Source organism: Pleurodeles waltl, chromosome 7, assembly GCF_031143425.1.
Source record: "Pleurodeles waltl isolate 20211129_DDA chromosome 7, aPleWal1.hap1.20221129, whole genome shotgun sequence".
Taxonomy (NCBI): domain Eukaryota; kingdom Metazoa; phylum Chordata; class Amphibia; order Caudata; family Salamandridae; genus Pleurodeles; species Pleurodeles waltl.
The window spans coordinates 293,003,726-293,022,883 of record NC_090446.1 but is presented as its reverse complement, the minus strand read 5'-3'; the positions used below and the strand labels follow the sequence as shown (position 1 = coordinate 293,022,883).

The window sequence follows — 19,158 nt, the reverse complement described above, 5'->3', positions numbered from 1 at the left end:
TCTTAAGAGGGTCTGTAGACAGGCCGAAAGATTATGCAGGAAGTCATATGACTCTGATCTGAAAATATGTTATCTTGCTAAAATCAAGATTTATCACAGGGCAGTGTGTCAAACTCGTGCCTCCTTTTATGCTCAACAGTTTCAAAATTCAACCAATCCATCGAAACTTATTTTTAAAGTATTAAAGGACCTGATGGCGAAGAGAGTAATTGCAGGGGAAATATGCTCGGATTCACATTGTGAGGGTTTGGCCTCTTTCTTTCATGAAAAAGTGCAAGCCATCTATCGCACTTTCCCAACGGGTTCCCTGATGCTAGAGCAGGTTGGTCGCACCTTAGGTGAGGGGGAATGTCTTTCCATCTTACCCCCCTTATCTCTGGAGATGTTTGACTATCTCAGCGCCAAAATTAAGTCTGGCTCTCCGGCTGACCTGTTGAAACCCGCCCAACTTAAGACTCTGGCACCGGTTTGCCGCTCCCCGGTACTGTCCTTGATCAACCTGTCTCTTTCTTCTGGAGTGATTCCCGTTAGATGGAAGCAGGCAGTAGTTACGCCAATTCTAAAGAAGGCGACCCTTGACTCCCTTAAACCTGAAAGCTACTGCCCTATCTCCCTTCTTCCTTGGGCCACGAAAATAGCAGAGGCCCATGTGAATGCCACTCTTACAGACCACCTTGGTAGGTTTAACATTCTTGATCCTACACAGAACGGGTTCCGCGCGGGTCATAGTACGGAGACGGCCCTCCTCTCGATGGTCGAGCATCTGCGCTCCGTGATGGATTCCGGTCTGACGGCGGCACTGTTGTTATTAGATCTTAGTGCCGCCTTCGACACGGTCTCGCACGGAATTCTGATTCGGCGTCTTGAGGAGGTGGGCGTTTCTGGCTCCGCCTTGCACTGGTTTCGTTCCTTCCTTATGGATAGGTCATTCCAGGTGGCGATCCCGCCCGGTAAGTCGTCACTCTACCCGTTAGACCAGGGAGTCCCACAGGGGTCTTCACTGAGTCCCACCCTTTTCAATCTGTATGTGAGACCGTTGGCTGCGGTCGTCAAGCGGTGGGGCCTAACCATGGTATCCTACGCAGATGATACGCAGCTGGCGGTCACACTGAGTGAGGACTCAGACCTGGAGGCTCCCAGGTTTTGTGATGGTCTGCGGGAAGTGGCTAACTGGATGAAATCCAACTGTCTCCAGTTAAACACCAAAAAGACGGAGATTATGGTGGTTGGTAAACAGGTGGTTTTGTGGGATGATAAATGGTGGCCTTCGGAGTTGGGTGTGACTCCCCTCCCAGCGGCAGAGATAAAAAACTTGGGGGTATGGTTTGATTCTTCTCTGAGTTTCATCTGTCATACCAAGAAGGTGGCGGCTTCTTGCTATGGCATCATCAGAGGACTTCGACCTATCCTCAAATTCTTTGATGCACCTACAAGACAGCTGGTGGTTCAAGCATCAGTGCTGTCTAGGTTGGACTATGCCAACTCCCTACTGGCGGGGATAAACCAGTCAGAATTTCGGCGGCTCCAGCGGGTTCAAAACGCTGCGGCCCGACTGGTGACTGGTCTCCCCAGGCGATGTTCGGTGTCCAATACTCTGCGCTCTCTCCACTGGCTCCCTGTGCAGCAGAGGATTAGATTTAAGGTTCTCTGTTTTGCATTTAAAATCTGAAAGGGTACTTCCCCGCAAATCATGGAGAAATTGCTGATTCCTTATGTTCCCTCTCGCACTCTTAGATCGTTAGGCCAGAACTTAGCAGTGGTTCCGCGCTTTAAGCTGAGCAGAATTGGGGGCCGCTCTTTTCGAGTCCTGGCAGCGAGTTGGTGGAATTCTCTTCCTCCACAAATCCGGGCCATTGATGAGCTCCTTCAGTTTAGGCGGGCTATTAAGACCTTTTTATTTGTCTAAGCTTATCTGTTGTGTTTTGTCTTCTTTTGCCCGCTTTTAGTGCTGTGTTGTGTTTACCTTCTCAAAGCGCCGGGACGCCCCTTTGCTGGGGCAGCTGTGCGCGGTACAAATAAAAATAACATAACATAACATAACACAAGCAGTATCTTTTGTGGGAGTTTTTTCTCCATTTTTCCTGAGGTTTTTGGCTCATACATTTTTTGGTGATATAATAGTTTTTTAATACCCTTAATTTTATATTAATTATAACTTTTTCTTTTAAAAATTTACTTTTTATTGTTATTATCATTATGTCTGGGGATGAACAGACTCAGGGGGTGATTCTAAGTCTGGCGGGCGGCGGAGGCCGCCCGCCAGACTTCCCCCTCCAAAATACCGCTCCGCGGTCGAAAGACCGCGGAGGGTATTTTGGGTTTTACACTGGGCTGGCGGGCGACCGCCAAAAGGCCGCCCGCCAGCCCAGTGTAAAACTACCTTCCCACTAGGACGCCGGCTCAGAATTGAGCCGGCGGAGTGGGAAGGTGCGACGGGTGCAGTTGCACCCGTCGCGAATTTCAATGTCTGCAAAGCAGACACTGAAATTCTTTTTGGGGCCCCCAGGGGCCCCAAGACACCCCATACCGCCATCCTGTTCCTGGCGGGAGAACCGCCAGGAACAGGATGGCGGTATGGGCTGTCAGAATCCTCCATGGCGGCGCAGCTTGCTGCGCCGCCATGGAGGATTCATTTGGGCAGCGGAAAACCGGGGGGAGACCGCCGGTTTTCCACTTCTGACCGCGGCCGAACCGCCGCGGTCAGAATGCCCTGCGGGGCACTGCCAGCCTGTTGGCGGTGCCCCCGTCATTTTAGCCCTGGTGGTCTTGGACCGCCAGGGTTAGAATGACCCCCTCAGTCTTTAAAAGACAATTTGAAGTATTTTATTAAGGATTCGGTGCAACATGCCGTTTCCGTTTCCATGTTGGATATTTCCCAAAATTTGGAAGCCTCATTATCTAAAATGCTTCAGCCCTCTGGTGACGTCCCTTCAAAAAAGGGAACGAAACGTGCGGCTCCCTCCCGGGTGCCTCATGAAGGCGTTTCTGTGCAAACTGGGCCTCCAACCCGAGAGGCGAATATTTCGGGGCTCCCTTCTTCTCCAATTTCTGATACTCACCTCGGAGATAGAGACAGTGATGATGATGACTCCTTTGACATTTCTGTCAAGCCTGGGCCTTTGGAGAAAAGGCGTAAAATTTCTCCCTTGGATGTTTCATCCCTCGCACTGTCTGAGGACTTGGTGGACCAGTTTGGAGAACCCATGTTCGACCCTACTTCGATCCACCATCCTAATTCCTCTGAGTGGTTCCCCTCCGACCACATCTCGGAGTACGTTTCTTTTTATTTAAGGCATGCCTTGGATAAGTCATGCAGGAATAAACTTAAATCTGAATGTCCCAGACCCTCCCTCCCATCTAAGGTGGCTGATACACCTCTATTGACCCAAACATGTTGCTATTTTTTACTAAGTTTGGAAAAGATCCAAAGAGGGGGTTCGATAGGGCCTGGTCTAACTGCCAGGACAGATTGTTTGATTTGGTTGGTCCTTTAACAAGGATTTTGGACCTTACTGAGGAGGCTAAGGCAGAGGGCGGTCAGGTGGACCCTGAAACGTTGTCCAACTGGGCTCAAAGGGCAATTTGTATGCTTGGCAATGCCAACGCCTTTATATAGCAGGAGCGACGCAAGAGCCTTTTGCTCAAGATTGACCCCAAGTTGAGTTCCTTATCCACCAAGGAAGAAGGACTTAAGGCCGAAGGTCTTCTCTTTGGCGATTTTTTTATTAAAGAGATGAGCAGATATTGCCAGCATCAACAAAGCCCAGTCTTCTATGAAGAAAATATTTTCTCAGCAGGTTTTTGGCTGGGCCGTCAGAGGAAGGAGTCGCTTTGCCGGCCGTTACTCATCTCGAGGCCAGTTCCTCAACCGAGGATCTTTTAACCAAGACTCCCAAAAAGATTATCAAGGATATAAACCCCAGTTCTATCCCCGGCGTTTCCGTGGAGGCCGCGGCAGGGGTTTCAAGCCCAAGAATGATCTCACAGGTAAGAACTTTCAGTTCTGGCCTTCCTCCAGTAGGAGGCAGGTTAGCTTCTTGTCTAGACGCTTGGTTGTCTCTCACGTCAGATCCCTGGGTATTGCAGACAGTGCAGGGTTATTGCATAGAATTTTATCAGCGTCCCTTTCAGACCCACCTTCCTCCTCCCCTTCATTTTTCAGATGATCAGTTTCTGTTAGTACAGGGCGAGATTCAGTCCCTACTTGTGAAACAAGCCGTAGAAAGGGTCTCCTTCGATCCTTCGGAGTTCCTAAGCACTATATTTCTTGTCCACAAGAAGAACAACAAGTATCGACTAGTCATAAATTTAAGATTGTTCAACGACTTCAAGATGGAGATGATCCTCCATCTGAGGGACATTCTCCTCCAGGGCGATTGGCTAGTCCGTCTAGATCTCCAGGATGCCTATCTAACGGTTCTCGTGGATCCAGCTTTCAGGAAGTTCCTTCAGTTTCAGTGGGAAGATTCTTTCTTCCAATTCAGGACACTGCCCTTCGGCTTGTCTTCAGCCCCTTGGTGTTTTACCAAGATTCTCAAACCAGTTGTCGCCTTTCTCAGGGCTCAGGGAGTCAGGATCATTGTCTATCTCGACAATTTCCTCATTATGGCCCAGGACAGATCTCGTCTTTTGGTCCATCTGGACCTTTGCCAGAATCTGTTGTTAAGTCTGGGTTTCCTTATCAATCCAATCAAATCAGTCCTTATCCCTTCTCAACAGTTGGAGTTCCTCGTTTTTTTGGTGAATACAGTCGATTCGGTCCTTCAACTCCCTCAATTGAAAGTAGATTTGATAAAGAAAGAGATTCAACACGCCTTATCCATTTCCAGTACCTCCCTCAGGTCTTTGGCTCGTCTGGTGGGCCTCCTCTCCTCCTCCATCCAGGCCATCTTCCCAGGGCCTCTTCACTACAGAGCCCTTCAAAGACAAAAAATTTGTCATCTCTGTCAGGGCCTAGCTTATTCAGATTCCGTTGTTCTAGACGAAGAATCCAGGGAAGAACTCCTTTGGTGGCTCAGTCATTTAGATGCCTGGAACGGGAGAACAATTTTCTCTGCCGCCCCAGATCTTGTCGTAGAGTCAGATGCAAGTCTGACAGGCTGGGGCACAAGATGTGGTCAACTCTCGACTGGGGGTTTATGGTCCGTTCAGGAGTCAACATTGCACATCAATTGTTTAGAGATGCTTGCAGGTTCCTTTGCCATCCAGTCCTTTACAAAAGACAGAGTAAGGTGCACAGTGCTTCTTCGGATGGACAACCTGTTGGCGGTCAGGTACATAAATCATTTGGGAGGTACCAAATCCAGATCCTTAGCCTTCCTGGCCAAAAGCCTATGGGAATTCTGTCTGCAGAGGAACATTTCTGTCAGGGCAGAATATCTGCCATGTCAGCTCAATGTCGTGGCCGATTGGTTTTCCAGACATATCCACGATTCAAGCGACTGGCGTTTGCACCCTTCTGTATTCAATCACCTTTCTTCCATCTTTGGCACTATGTCAATAGACCTCTTTGCTTCCGGACTCAACTCACAACTCCCTTCCTTTTTCATTTGGAGACCCGGACCCCTTGGCTCTGGCCACGGACGCCTTCCTACAGTCGTGGTCCCCTTCTCTCCTTTACGCCTTTCCTCCATTTCTTCTTATTGCTCGGGTCCTAGCACAAGTTTGCAGACAGAGTTCATCCCTCGTATTGATCACCCCGCTTTGGCAGTCCCAGCCTTGGTACCCAATTATTTTGGAACTAGCTGAGGATTTTCCAGTGTTGATTCCTCCCTTTCCAGGTTTTCTCTTGAACTCTCAAGGCCTTCCTCATCCCTTAATAATAGACAACGCCCTTCATCTAGTGGCATGGAGGATTTCGGGGCTTCCTGGAGAAACCTAGGAATTTCAGAGGAAGCTATCCGCTTTATCCAGCAATCATGGGCCCCAGGCACAGCGAGGGTTTATAAGTCGGCCTGGTTGGCTTGGTGTAGCTGGTGTCTGGACAGGAATTCAGATCCCGTTTCAGCGCATGTATCCTTAGTGGTCAATTTCCTAGCTTCTTTAGCATCTCAGGGTAAAGCTTACCGGACTGTTAATACTTACCGATCGGCAATCTCTTCAGAACATGTCAGAGTGGACGGAAGACCTATTGGGGAACATCCTTTAGTCTGCCGTTTGTTAAAGGGAGTACGTTTTGGTAAACCTCCTGTTCCTAAATACAATGTTATGTGGGATGTTAATAATGTGCTTCGTCTTTTTATTTCATGGCTGGTTAATGATCAGTTATCTCTTAAACATTAGTCTGCTAAATTAACAATGCTTTTATGTTTGGTTTCTATTAAACGTATCTCTGATGTGAATGTTTTAGATGTTTTCTCTTACCGTTTTTCTGCTCTAGGGGTTCATTTCCAGGTTAATAGACGCACCAAGACTAATTTATCATCTGTGTTTTATCCCTTTTTTCCCTCTCAACCCAAGCTGTGTGTTGGCAATTGTTTGAAGTATTACATTTCTCGAACTGCAGATCTTAGAAACGTTTCTTCTTCCCAGTTGCTGATTTCCTTTAAAAAACCACATAAGTCGGTTTCTGCTCCCACTCTGGCCCATTGGGTTAAATGGCTAATGTCCCTTGCGGGCATTTCTACCCTTTCTTTTGGTGCCCATTCCGTGAGGGGGGCTGTTGCCTCTCGGGCCTTTTGAGCAGGGGCTGGATTGCAGGACATTCTCAGATCTGCAGATTGGTCAAACGTCAGCACTTTTACAACTTGTTATTGTAAACCTGTTGATCATCCATTGGACAATGTTATTTATTTGCTTTAAACTAGCATAATATGAGCATCCGGTCTTGTAATAAAATTGAGATTTTCCTAGCCTTGGTGTCAGAAAGGCTAGATTTTATTAAAGACACGGAGGCGAGTATTATCCTGCCGCTTTGGATTTTAACCCTCCCTTATGTTTCCTTCACAGTTGCATTACCTTCAACCAGCTCTGCTACATCCGGCTGATTATCATGCGGATTCGCTGGGTTCCAGTTCACCTCTTCGTTCTTCATGGTTACCGGTTCGATTTGTTTCCTTCCTCATGGACTCCTTCTTGGATTTCCTGTTGGCTCTATTGACTCTATATTTGGTGATGATTTGGCTATCAATTGACTTTGACTGACTCTTGCAAGAAAAGAGGGCTTGTTGCTCGCAGTTAAGATAGTTGTACTTACACTCGGCATAGGATTGGTTACCTCCATTGTGATGTCGTTTTCGTAGTTCTTTCCCAGGGTTTTCTGGGATTTGTAGTTCTTGGCTGCTGTATGAATAAAGTAAGAAAAGAAGGCATAATACTCGACTCCGTGTCTTTAATAAAATCTAGCCTTTCTGACACCAAGGCTAGGAAAATCTTAATCCTAGTGACAGATGTTGGAGTGTGACTTTTAAAATTAATATTAACATGAAAAGCTTGCAATCTATTGTGCAAAGAAGTGGCATAGAAAAATGTGTTAATGTAGAGAATAATGCACACGTTTGAAATGTGCCCACGGGGAGTGGCTACCAGTGTATACGAAGACAAATGAAACTTATTAATGGTGAATTAACTATGTACTAATGTTGTGAATTTATACTAGCATATCATAATTAAAGTCATATATTAGGGGTTTGCTTATTAAATCATTAGGCCTTAGTTTTAGTGAGGGTCTGAGCCTAGCTGCCTGGTCTCATATTAAACTGTATTTTTCTAACGTGCAATGTGCTGTTTTCTGAAGGACACAAAACTGTACTTTTCCAGAAGCTATTTGTAAGTAGCTGTAGTAAATTCTTTCTCATGAGACCCGACTTGCTCAAGGAGACATTCTTGTTGAATGCAACAGTGTAATTCGTAACAGGTGCAAGGTTGCCTGAAGCAGGAGAAAACAATGGAACTACTGACTGGAGCGTAAAGTGTAACTTTTCTTACCTGACATTCCAACCGATGAAGACATCAATAACATGGGCACATCAACGACATGAGAACTGTGGTTTGTGAAAAATTCTGGTGAAATGCGTGGAGAATTGTTGGACAGAGATAATGATGCACCAAATATTATCCAATAGGGAATTAAGGGCTAGTTCGACAGTTTTGATTTAAGCACTTGCCCCGAGGAGAAACCAGCAATTATTAGCCATTCTGAGCCATACTTCGTCATTCCTTGCCACTCTACTGAGCCATTTAGGCTATTCTTTGAGACTTTGCCGTTTCATTCTTCCTGATACCCTAAACCATCCTCTGCCTGTCCCTTACCCATTACTCACTTCTCCTCGATATGAGGGAAGCTCTTATTCTTAGCTATGATATATTGAGACTTTGCACCGTCCTATCTCTGCTGATGGTGAATCGACTGATGTGCTGAGGACGAAGACTGATGCTGCTTGCTGATCAGTTGGAGTGGTAACTATCCAATGCAAAATTGTAATTGTCTGTTTGCCTTTCCTTTCTAGGTACCAACTGCTCTTTTGATAGAGTCCATAGTTAGATGTTTTCTAAATTCATGTTTGCTAAATTGTTTTGCATGAAGCCCAACATGCTGTTGCTAATATGAGGTTAGTTAAGGTGTTCACAATTAATCTGACGCAAATAGACAAATGACTGAGTTCTTGCTTTGTTGAATCATGTATTAACAAATCTTTGCTGAGTTACTTTACATTAATGACGTGCCTAAATACTGATTGAATATTCTCTATGCACTGATCAACTGCTTTATAAGTACTAAATAGATAAGTTCTTAATGAGATTGATTGCTAATGAGATTAACGGAAGTGGCATTAGATTGTAACCAATAGGGAAATCAATATCCTCACACTTAACTAAATTGGTGTGGTTATTCATGACTGAAAGGTCATGGTGTGTTCGACTTATTGATTCTTATTAAATGTTATTGATTAGCTTAATGATTAGTTATTGTGAACATTGATTGGGTTGTTGATATATTGATCTGTGATGCCAAAAGACATCTCGTACTGGGAAGTCCCTGAACGTGGTCCAAAGGTTCATCTACCTGTGTCTCCTTGTAAGTTTACTTATCAAGGCTCTGACGCGCTATCACAGAGATCATTTGGTTAATATGATTACTACAGGCATCTGTGTGTAATCCCCAGGGCAACAGTGCTACTAATCACATTCAAAATAATGAGTAAGTGAAGGCAACTAATGCAAAGAAGAGTGTGTTGAATTTACACCACAGGGTCTAACTTTTTGAGAAAGTGCGTTAATGCAGCTGCAGATTATAATGTTAGCAAATATAATCAACGTCAGCTCCTTCCATAATAAACTTCACCCATAGTACACATTCTGCCCATTTGGGGCCCTTTCATGGCTTTGCCTTGTAGTTTCAAGCCTTTTTTCACTAAGCAAAGAAAATGGCTTCCTGTCCTGTGTACTCTAGTGTCCTAATATCCATTGACCTCCTTCTAATGTCTCGCATGTAATCCGAATACAGAAATGCTGAGGAGGATCGAGCTGGAGATGAAGAGTCTGAATAGTGGAGGAGGTGGGATGTTGTAGGGAAGCTGGATAATGAGCAAAGAGTATGATGGAGGGGAAATACGAGTGATGGGTGAAATGGATGAGTCAATGAAACTAGGAAATATAGTGGATAAGAAGAGGTAGTAATTACGTGGGAGAAGCAGCGGAAGGGAAGAGGCTGGAATACAGTGCTAGCATTAAGCAGCAACTAGGCGGGTTCTGATCCTTGCAGTCGTGCTTCAGTCCTACTGGATTATTGGCCAATCCCTACTAACTGTCTCTAGTGGCACCAAGGTACATACCACACACAGTCACTGTGCGGTCCATCAAGGAGGGCAGCAACCTGAGTAAAAGTATTATTTCATGTGCAGAATCTCACCTGATCTACACACTTCGTACTTCCCAAATTTGTGCAATTAAGCCGTCATGTTATTTCACATAATTTTCACCAGCAGGACACTGGGTCATGCAGAAAATGATTTCCGGCAAAAGTAAAAACACAGTGACATTTTCTGCTCAAATCAGTCTCGAGCCAGGCTCATTTTCCTCCAAACAGGCTATTTCAAGAACTTTCATGAAAACTACGCATATTTCGTGAAAAAATTGCAATTTTACCCAGCTCTACTGCATCAGTGGAGCAGGGCTATTCTCCTCTTCTAGCTGCAAATATTCAGTTTGAGGGACAATCCATATTTCCTTTTGTTTTATCGCCTTCCATTCTGCAAGACGTTTTAAGTTCAACAGAGTTCAGCTGGAAACTAGCAACTTACCAAGAGGTTCCAAATCATATTAAGGTAAACAAAAGAACACTCAGAGACCCTGTTTCAAAAGAAGAAACGGTTACTCATTTGTAATCCTGGTTCTGCATCGTACTAATATTTATTGAAATCATAAATGTTACAATAATTCTCAGCTACATGCTGGATTCCAGAACATTCAAACCATATACTTTTACTCAAATGCTGGTAAAACAAGCAGAAGCGTCAATCCCGGAGGGCACCCTCCAAACCTATGAGAGGCTGGATTTTTTTCTAGAATTCTAGGTATTCCAGAAATAAACCCTCTCAGAAAATTACACAGTAGCACCTTCAGAGGTGTTGCTGACTAGGCCTGGCTACAATAAATTTAAAAAAGGAGGCGTGAAATGCATCGTGGACCTTCAAGAAATCTAGAACTTTCTGTGTAGCAGCAGTTTCCTTTAACAGCCATTTTTTGAGTAGAAGTAGGAATGCATCATATCTAAAGTGATTGACACATCCTACATGGCTGGGAGCACAGCGGAGGAGTAGAGAGGGTTGTTTCACAATAAAGATCACTGTTCGTTCTTTGTCACTAATGATCACTGTTAGAAATTGGGTTTCTGATTGATAGAGGTATGCACCCTGATCAAGCAGGAACCACAATCCTAGTCAGGATAAGTAACCCAAAAACCTAAATTAACCTGTGGTTATCCTCTGGTAGCTTGGCACAGAACAGTCAGGCTTAACCTACAGGCAATGTGTAAAGTATTTGAGCAATAACTCAAACATTAAAGCAAATGAAACATGACCAAAATGATGAAAGTCCAATAAGTAGAACGTGAGATATGAATTTTTAAAGAATAAGCTGAAAAATAGCACTTAGAAGCAGAACATGCATAATTGGGTTCTCTGATGGTGCTAAATCGGGACAAAGTAAAACGTTAAGGCTGACCGCGCTAGAGCGCGGGCTGGATTTGGAGAACCAGGTGGCCAGCTGAACAAAAGTACCTTAATTCTGGTTGCGTCAAGGAAGGTGCACGGTGCAGCCGAGCGATACGTTGGTGTTGATCCCACAGTAGAGTAGATGGATCGGATTGCTTCACCCAGCAATGCCGACGCAATGGTTCCGAAGAAGATGCGCTGAACTTGAGATGCAGTGTTCCAAAGGGAATGAAGCTAGTTTTCTCTACACAGTGGAAGCAATGCGCTGGTTCCGAAGAGGTGGTTCTGAGGTGATGCACTGGTTCTGAGGATGATATGTCAGGTCTGCTCTCACAACGCTGGCGATGTGTCAGTTACCCTCGCAGCAGAGAATGCTTCAGTTTAACTCGAGCAAAGCACCTTAGGCCCACTTCTAATTGTCCAGGTGCAGGAGCAGGGTGGTTAGAAGTCTTTTCAGGAGACCTGTCAACTGGCTCCTGGAGTTATTCTGGTTTCAAGGGATATAAGTCTAGTCTTTGTGACCCAGGCAAGAGAGAGCAGCAGGGCAACACAGGAAGGCAGCAGTTCTTCCATATCAGCAGTCTAGCAGAATGACAGTCCTTCAGCACAACAGCTTTTCTTCCTGGCCGAATGGTTTTGGGTCCAGAAGTGTATTGAATTGGTGGTGTCAGAAGTCTAGTACTTAAACCCATATTGGCCCTTGAAGTGGGGCACGCCTCAGAGACAGGCCTTTGTAATACACAGAGGTCCCTCCCTTCCTGCTGCGGCTCTTGACACACTACAAGGGGTTATGCAGTCTTTTTTGTGTGGACAGGACACAGCCTATTCAGTTGCAAGTCTGAGGCTGTGCCCAGCTTCTCCCTCCCATCCTGTCAGGATGGCCCGTTAGGGCCAATAAAGTCCCACCTAAGCTCCCTTTGTGTGTGGCACTTTAAAGAGGAATACACAAAGCCCAGCTATCACCCCACCCCAGATATATGAGCAGAGACAAGCATCAGGCACCAAATGGCTAAATAAAGAAAATGCCAACTTTTTTAAAGTGGTATTTTCAGAATTACATTTTAAAATCCAACTTCACCATAAACTGTGATTTTAAATTGTGATTCCGGGGACACCATACTCAAAAAACTTATCTCTTCCAGATTATAAAATGTAATAAGGTAATCCCAATGCTAACCTATGGGAGACATATGTCTTTGAGTAGTGAAAAACAACTTTGGGTGTTTCTCTCTCTGCTAGGACATGTAAAACTTAAAAATACATGCCCTACCTTTTAAATACATTACACCATGCCCTCTGGGCTATCCAGGACCTACCCTAGGGGTGACATGTATGTATAAAAAGGGATGTTTTAGGCCTGGCAAAAGATTCACATTGCCAGGTCAACATGACAGTGTAAACTGCACACATAGGCTCTGCAATGGCAGGCCTGAGACATGTTTAAAGGGCTGCTTACGTGGGCGGCAGAATCAGTGCTGCAGGCCTACTAGTAGCATTTCATTTACAGGTCCCGGCATATGTAGTGCAGTTAACTAGGGACTTATAAGTAAACTATATATGCCAATTGGGTATATCAATTAAACTATGTTTTAGGGGGAGAGCACAAACTGGTTAGCAGAGTCCTAAGGCCAACAAAACAAATTCAGCAAAATTGGAGCCAAGCAGGCAAACGTGTTTGAAGAAGAACACCCTAGTGCTGACAGGTCTAACAATCGCTATGATTCAGAACCATGAATACAAGCATGTTTTCAGCATCATAGGATCTTCATTGACAGACATAACCATTAGACTAGATATTGTGGCACTTAAGCAAGAGGGAGAAAAAGCAGGAAAATAAGAAGCAGATTATCCTTAAGTATAGAAATTCTTAAATGTGGCATGACATTTACTCGAGAAAGCTCTTGTGTCAGATGCAGGACAGAACCAATGCAATATGGTCTTATAAATTGATGAACATATTTCCAAGTGGATGACTTAAACATTTCTGTTAATAAAATGTTACACAACAAAGCTGTAGTACTTGACATTTCCTTGGTTAATTGAGCTTTAGGCTTTGCAGGCAGAAGTAAAAGAGATACGTAAAACAACCAATCAAGATATAGGCTGTTGAGGTAGCTGTACAAACTGGACTAAGGTTAGCCAAGAACTGGTTAGCCGTTGGTTTTCTCCAGATAGAAGCAAAAAAATCTCCTAACAGCTTAGGATCTTAGAGAACATTCAGCTGGAGTAGAATGATTATTTAAGAAGGGCTTGAATAATCTGGAACTCTGAAACCATCTTGAATGAAAATGAAAGGTGAGTCATTCGTACTATACCATTATAGTGAGAAATTGTTTAGTGTTCAATAGACGAGACAGTCCACACACAGTAACTCTTTGGGAAAAAGTGATCAGTATCAGAAGTACCTATAAGGCTTGATGCTCCAATGATGCTTTGTGGATGAGTTCTAAATAATGACGAATTAGCTTCCAAAGGAGTGGGGAAGATGCCCTTAGTGAAAGATAAACTCAATTTAAACCTTCAATAAAGTCTTAAACAACTAGTAACTTGAATAATGAAGCCTGTTGTGGGCATTTATTGTATGCTGTTATCACTTTGAGGTGGACTTTAATGGAAGAAAAGTGCACCTTAGGCTTGGCATCCCTTAGTGTGTATGGGAGAACTACTTTTTCTTGCCATAAGGTAGGATCAAAGTGATTTTGGTAATGCATAAATAAAACCTCTTCCATTTGAAAGCATTAGAGGATCTCATTGTCCATCTCTTATCTTCATTTAAAAGTGTACATAAGACTGATAAAAATGTCTGATTTCGGGATCCACAGTGTCAAACTCAGTGATGTCAGTTATGAGTCAAACAATTGACCTCGCAACCTGGTCAGCAGGTTTGATTTGCCTAGAAGCCTTTCGTGTGGCTTTATGACATCTGCAGCACAACTGAAAACCATTGCCTGTGAAGTTTGTAACCTCACTTTGGGAGCAACAATGGAATCAGAATTATGGGAGGAAAAACATAATTTCTTTGAACAATTGAATGAAATGGAATTGCCAGAGAAACTTGCTCTCATTTATTCGAGGTGAAGTTAGCAATTTTGCACACTTATAAACAGGTCTATGCTTGTAAGCACCCTTCTGAGAAAACATTGTGAAGCACGTTATCTTATAATACACACTAGTGATTTTTTTTGTAGAATCTACTGTGAAAATGTTCATGTTGATTTCGAATTCATGGAAGGTAAACTGCATTAATAGAACATGTCATGCCAGGAGCCATGACCTACTTCTCTTAGCTTTTAATGACAATGGCCTTAGCTTGGTTCATGCCTATTTGTTGAGCTAAAGTATTGTGGTGGTGTTGCCTGTTTTGAATAGGATGGCATTCAAAGTCAAAGATGGTAGAAAATCTCTTAATACAGAATGAACTGGTCCTCACTCAAGAAAATTAATGTTATAAAATCTCCTTCAGTGACCAAAACCCATAAGCAGGAAGATAGCCTAAATTTACTCTTCACCTTACAAGATGGGCATTTGTTAGCAATGTCTGTAAATGCAGGCTGTGTTGAAATGGAATGAGTTGAGGCAGAGTATTCAATTTGCACCATCGTGACAGTGACTGAGCAGCCATTTGTGTCAAACGCAGTTGTCTTCAAAATTGTCCACTTTCTATGACTGTTGGACTTCTAAAGACTGTTGTAAACACCTCATGTGCAACCTTGCATTTGGGACAATCCCTAGGAGGGAAGACATGCCAGAAACAATAAAATTTGACAAGACTGGATTCCTTGTTTTCATGAGAAGTTGAGATTTCATTGAAATAGATAACACTTTTTCCTCCGAAGTAAACATTTCTTTCACTGTGTTTAGACTTTTTCCTAGGTATGTTATTGTTTGAAATGTTGACATGATAGATGTCTGGAAATCTATTTGGAGACTCCGGTTATGAAGTAAGCTCATAGTGCAGCCTACCTACTTTTTCACTTCGATGAGTTGCTTGCTTTAATCTGCAAGCCATCCAGATGTAAAGATTTTTTGATAATGAAGATAGGCTGCTACTACTGCCAGACACAAACTTTAGACTAAAATGGTGTGTTGCATACTGGTAATGCAACTTCTCCATTTAGAAGCAATAAAACTTCCTGTGTTTCGTTGCTATCTGGATGTAGAAGTGCACATCACAAAGATATAATAAACACATCTATTCTCCTTCTCTGAATGGACGGAAGATTTGATGAAGCACCATCAAACAGAATGTTTTGTTCCTGATCCACTTGCTGATGACCTAAAGATTTAAGAGGGACCGGGACACTGGGTCTTTTTTTAGGTCTGAGGATATATCTTGAATAGATTTCCTCCCCACTTTGATGTGAGGGGAACTAGTCGTATTTCTTCCTTCCACAAAGTGACAGATGTATCTATGTGCAAGTCAGCTCTTCTGTGTTGTGTTGCTGCTGTTAAATGAACTGAAGGAGGTTGGGCTTTCCAATGAAGTGAGTAGCTGTTCCAATAAAAAGCCAGCACCCACCTGTCACTTGTAATGTTTTGCAACTCTTCTAGATGTCGCTTAATGTCTCTCCTCACCAGAATGCAGTGCAGATGAAAGGGGTGAAGAGAGTCATTATCTGGAGTTGGATGGTGGCTGTCCTGATGACGTTGCATCTGATGTTGAACAGCTGATGTTAGAACCTCATCTTGGGTGCTATGTGTATCTCTGTTTCAGGAGCTACGACTACTCTTGTGAGACTGGTAGGCACAGATAGGGTATTGAAGTAGCATTGGTCCTTGTGATGATAGAAAGATCTGAAGGTTTTTTTTAGAGCTCCTCTTGGTCCATCGCTCTGAGGATCTCTGTGTCTGTATTCACGCAGGACTTCTGTTCCTCTATGTGTTTCCCAAAGTATTATCTGAAAATGGCAAGTTTATCAATATAAACTTAGCTTGAGGCGTCACAGATGTCAGGCAAAGTCATGACTGTCTAATAAGGAGAATTCCGTAGCAAAAACCTAAAAGAGCTACTTATGCTAAACCAATAGCCACATGTACTACTTAATTTGGTGACAGCACTTCCTTCTACACAACCTCCTGAAAATGTTGCTTTGTTTCCTTCAGAAGGTTATCAACATAAAAATCTCTTAGAATGGTTGTATTCACCTTGAAGTGCTATATCTCTTATTGGTTTGAGTGCTGAGGAGGCAGTGTTTTCTTTATAACAGGGTCTATCCTCTTGCTCTCTTTTACCGAAGGAGCTGAGGATTCTGGTGCAGAAACATGTTTCTTCCAGACATACAATATAATAGCTGAATATGACTTTGGCTCAAAATGAGCTTGGATCATACGCAGAAGGTTTGTATTTTTAAGCAGATGGGGTCTGACTGCTACAGTCCAGGCCATCGTGAGAAACATTTCTCTGGCTGTTTCCAAGAGACCTGGTGCCAGAGGTAGTAGGTGGTGTAGGAGGTGATTTGGGTTGAAATGGTTCCATAAGAGCAGAAAAGGCTGTATGTAGAACCTCCAAAGGTATGTTAAGCTTGGATGCTATATTTAGTAAGAGCTCTTGGAAAGTAATAATGTTGTTCAGCAGTGACATCTGGATGGAAATCCTGCTATTAATGTCAGCGTATAAGAGGATCTTGAATCATAAGCCTCAGATGATCTATCAGATGTTGTGGAAGGAGTTCTCTCTTGGTTACTTTTCTGAGGTGGATAACCACTCCCTGGAGCCTGATGGAAATTATAAGGAGGTGGAGGTGCTCATCTAAAGGATATGTCTTCCTTTCTGTTGCCCGTTAAATGAATTCCAGTGTTTGGGGAAAGAGAACATTTTGTATGGTTGTCAGTTAAGCCTATTTTGTGAAACAGCTGCAGGCAGATGGTAGGTGAAAGTGGTTGTTGCTGCATCGTCTAAAATCTCCATTTTAGAAGCCATTTGTCTTGCTGTAAGAAAACCCATTTACATTGATGTTGTAGGAGTGCTGCTACAAGAGCCATGTATTTCATAACAATTTGGGGAGCCAATTTAAGGTCAAACCATAAGACTAACAATTGGTGATGGCATCACAATACTTTTGATTGAAGGACATTTTGATGTCTGGGATGTATGAGTTTATGAAAGGACATATCCTGTAAATCCAGAAATGTCATATGTTCTCCAATGTGTAATATTAGAAGGGTGTCTTGCCGAGAGACCATACTGAACAACTGTATGATATTTGTATAAACACTGTGGGTCTGGTTATGAGTTCTGCGGACTGTTTTGCCTGTCTATCGAACTTCCGACGGGGAGGTTGCTGCCATAGTGGCTATCTCCCCGCCGGGACCATTATGGGTTTCCCGCTAGGTTGCGGACAGAAACCTGAGTTTCTGCTCAATGGCCTAGGGAAACACCTTATAGAATTGTCTGGTGCTCATAGTCGAGCCGACAGCGATGCTGTAGGATGCAGGGTGAACCAGCACCCTTGCAATGTTCACTCTCTGCAGAGCAGAGAGTGAACATTGCAAGGGTGCTGGCCAGGGAGGCCCTTGCACTGCCCATGCCAAGTGCATGGGCAGTGCAGGACTCCCCCCGCACCCCTGCACCCGTTCTCTGCCAGCCTCTTCATGGCAGTGTTACCACTATGAAAATGCTGACGGAGAACAAGGTCTTGATCCCCAGGGCAGCACTGCTTGCAGCGCTGCCCTGGCAGATTAGGACCGTTAAAATGGCCAGACCACCGGGATAACTAATCCTGTCAGGGCTGGTGGCTGACCATGGCACAATCGCCATGGTCATAATGTGGCGCTTGGACCACCACTCTGAGTCTGGCGGTCAAGTGACCACCAGACTCGTAATGACCACCTGTATTTCTAAAATCCGTCACCATGCTTCTGATTTTTTACTTGCAAATAAAAGCCTTGCAAAAAAACTTTTTGGGGAGACTTTTTTAGTCTGGCTTGAGCATTTCTTTCTGTTACATCAGGAGAATCTCTTTCTGTAATTACAGAACTCCTGATCCTAATGGAAGGCTGGTGCACATTGTTCTCTATATTAACTCATGGGTATGTCCCCATTGGATAATATCAAGCACTGCTCTTTCAGAAGTAAGGTGTTTCCATTCTTGTAAATAGATAGCTATACTCCCTCCAACCTGCTCTGGGAAATGGTAGAGAAGTATAGCTGCTGCCAATAGTGAGTCACTGTATTTTGGAGTCCTGTGGCATGGAGTGCCTGCCTCCATATCGTTAAGATTGAGTGATATATCACTGAGATTGACAGCCCAAAAATCTAAGCTGGTACAAAGGATAATAAGCATGTCTGCTGTAAAGCTGGTGGCTAATTGCAGTAAATTATTAAATTGCAGTTAACTAAGGAAGTCTAAAATACTGAGATCCAAGTCCACAAGCTCTTTGAGAGATTGTGGGTGGTAAACTTAGAGGATACCCCAGGATCTTGCTGATTCTTTTTCTGTCTTGACATACAGTGGGGCGTCATCAAAAGGACGCCAAAAGAGAGACTCACCATAATAAGGAGGATCCAGGAAATAGGCTACACCTTAGGCTGGAATGAGGTGCATTTGAGACTACTCAACACAACCCCTGCTAACTGATGAAAACACATCTTGCAAACATCCATGGCCTCATCAATGATTGCCGTAGATGCTTTGTCCTCTTTTTGGAGGATAGCCTTGTACTATTCCATTTTCACCTCTGGTAGCAGGGCTAGATGTGGGACATGTCATTCAGCAGTTCTACAGCACCAAGAGGCTTAAGTGTACCCACAATAAATAACTTGCATTACTATAACATTAAAATAACTTTGGGAGGGAGTTATCAAACCCTTCTCCTACCTTACCAACATCATCATCATTCTGACTGAACCTAGATCATTTCAATAGGGTGGAGGATCCAGAGATAGAGGAAGATTCCGCTGCGGCGGTTGTTGGAGAAGTGAAGTGGCTCCCATGGTTGATGCTGTGGTTAATGCTGTGTTTGTGGTGTCTTTGCTAAAATCATGTACCTTGAGGTGATTTGATGT

The 19,158-nt window shown here is 43.7% G+C and overlaps 1 protein-coding gene across 1 annotated transcript in view; it reads right to left on the bottom strand.

The window, feature by feature from the left end:
- Window positions 1–19,158, bottom strand: part of LOC138247247 (uncharacterized) — a 295,171-nt gene that overhangs the window by 240,178 nt on the left and 35,835 nt on the right. The window lies entirely within an intron of this gene.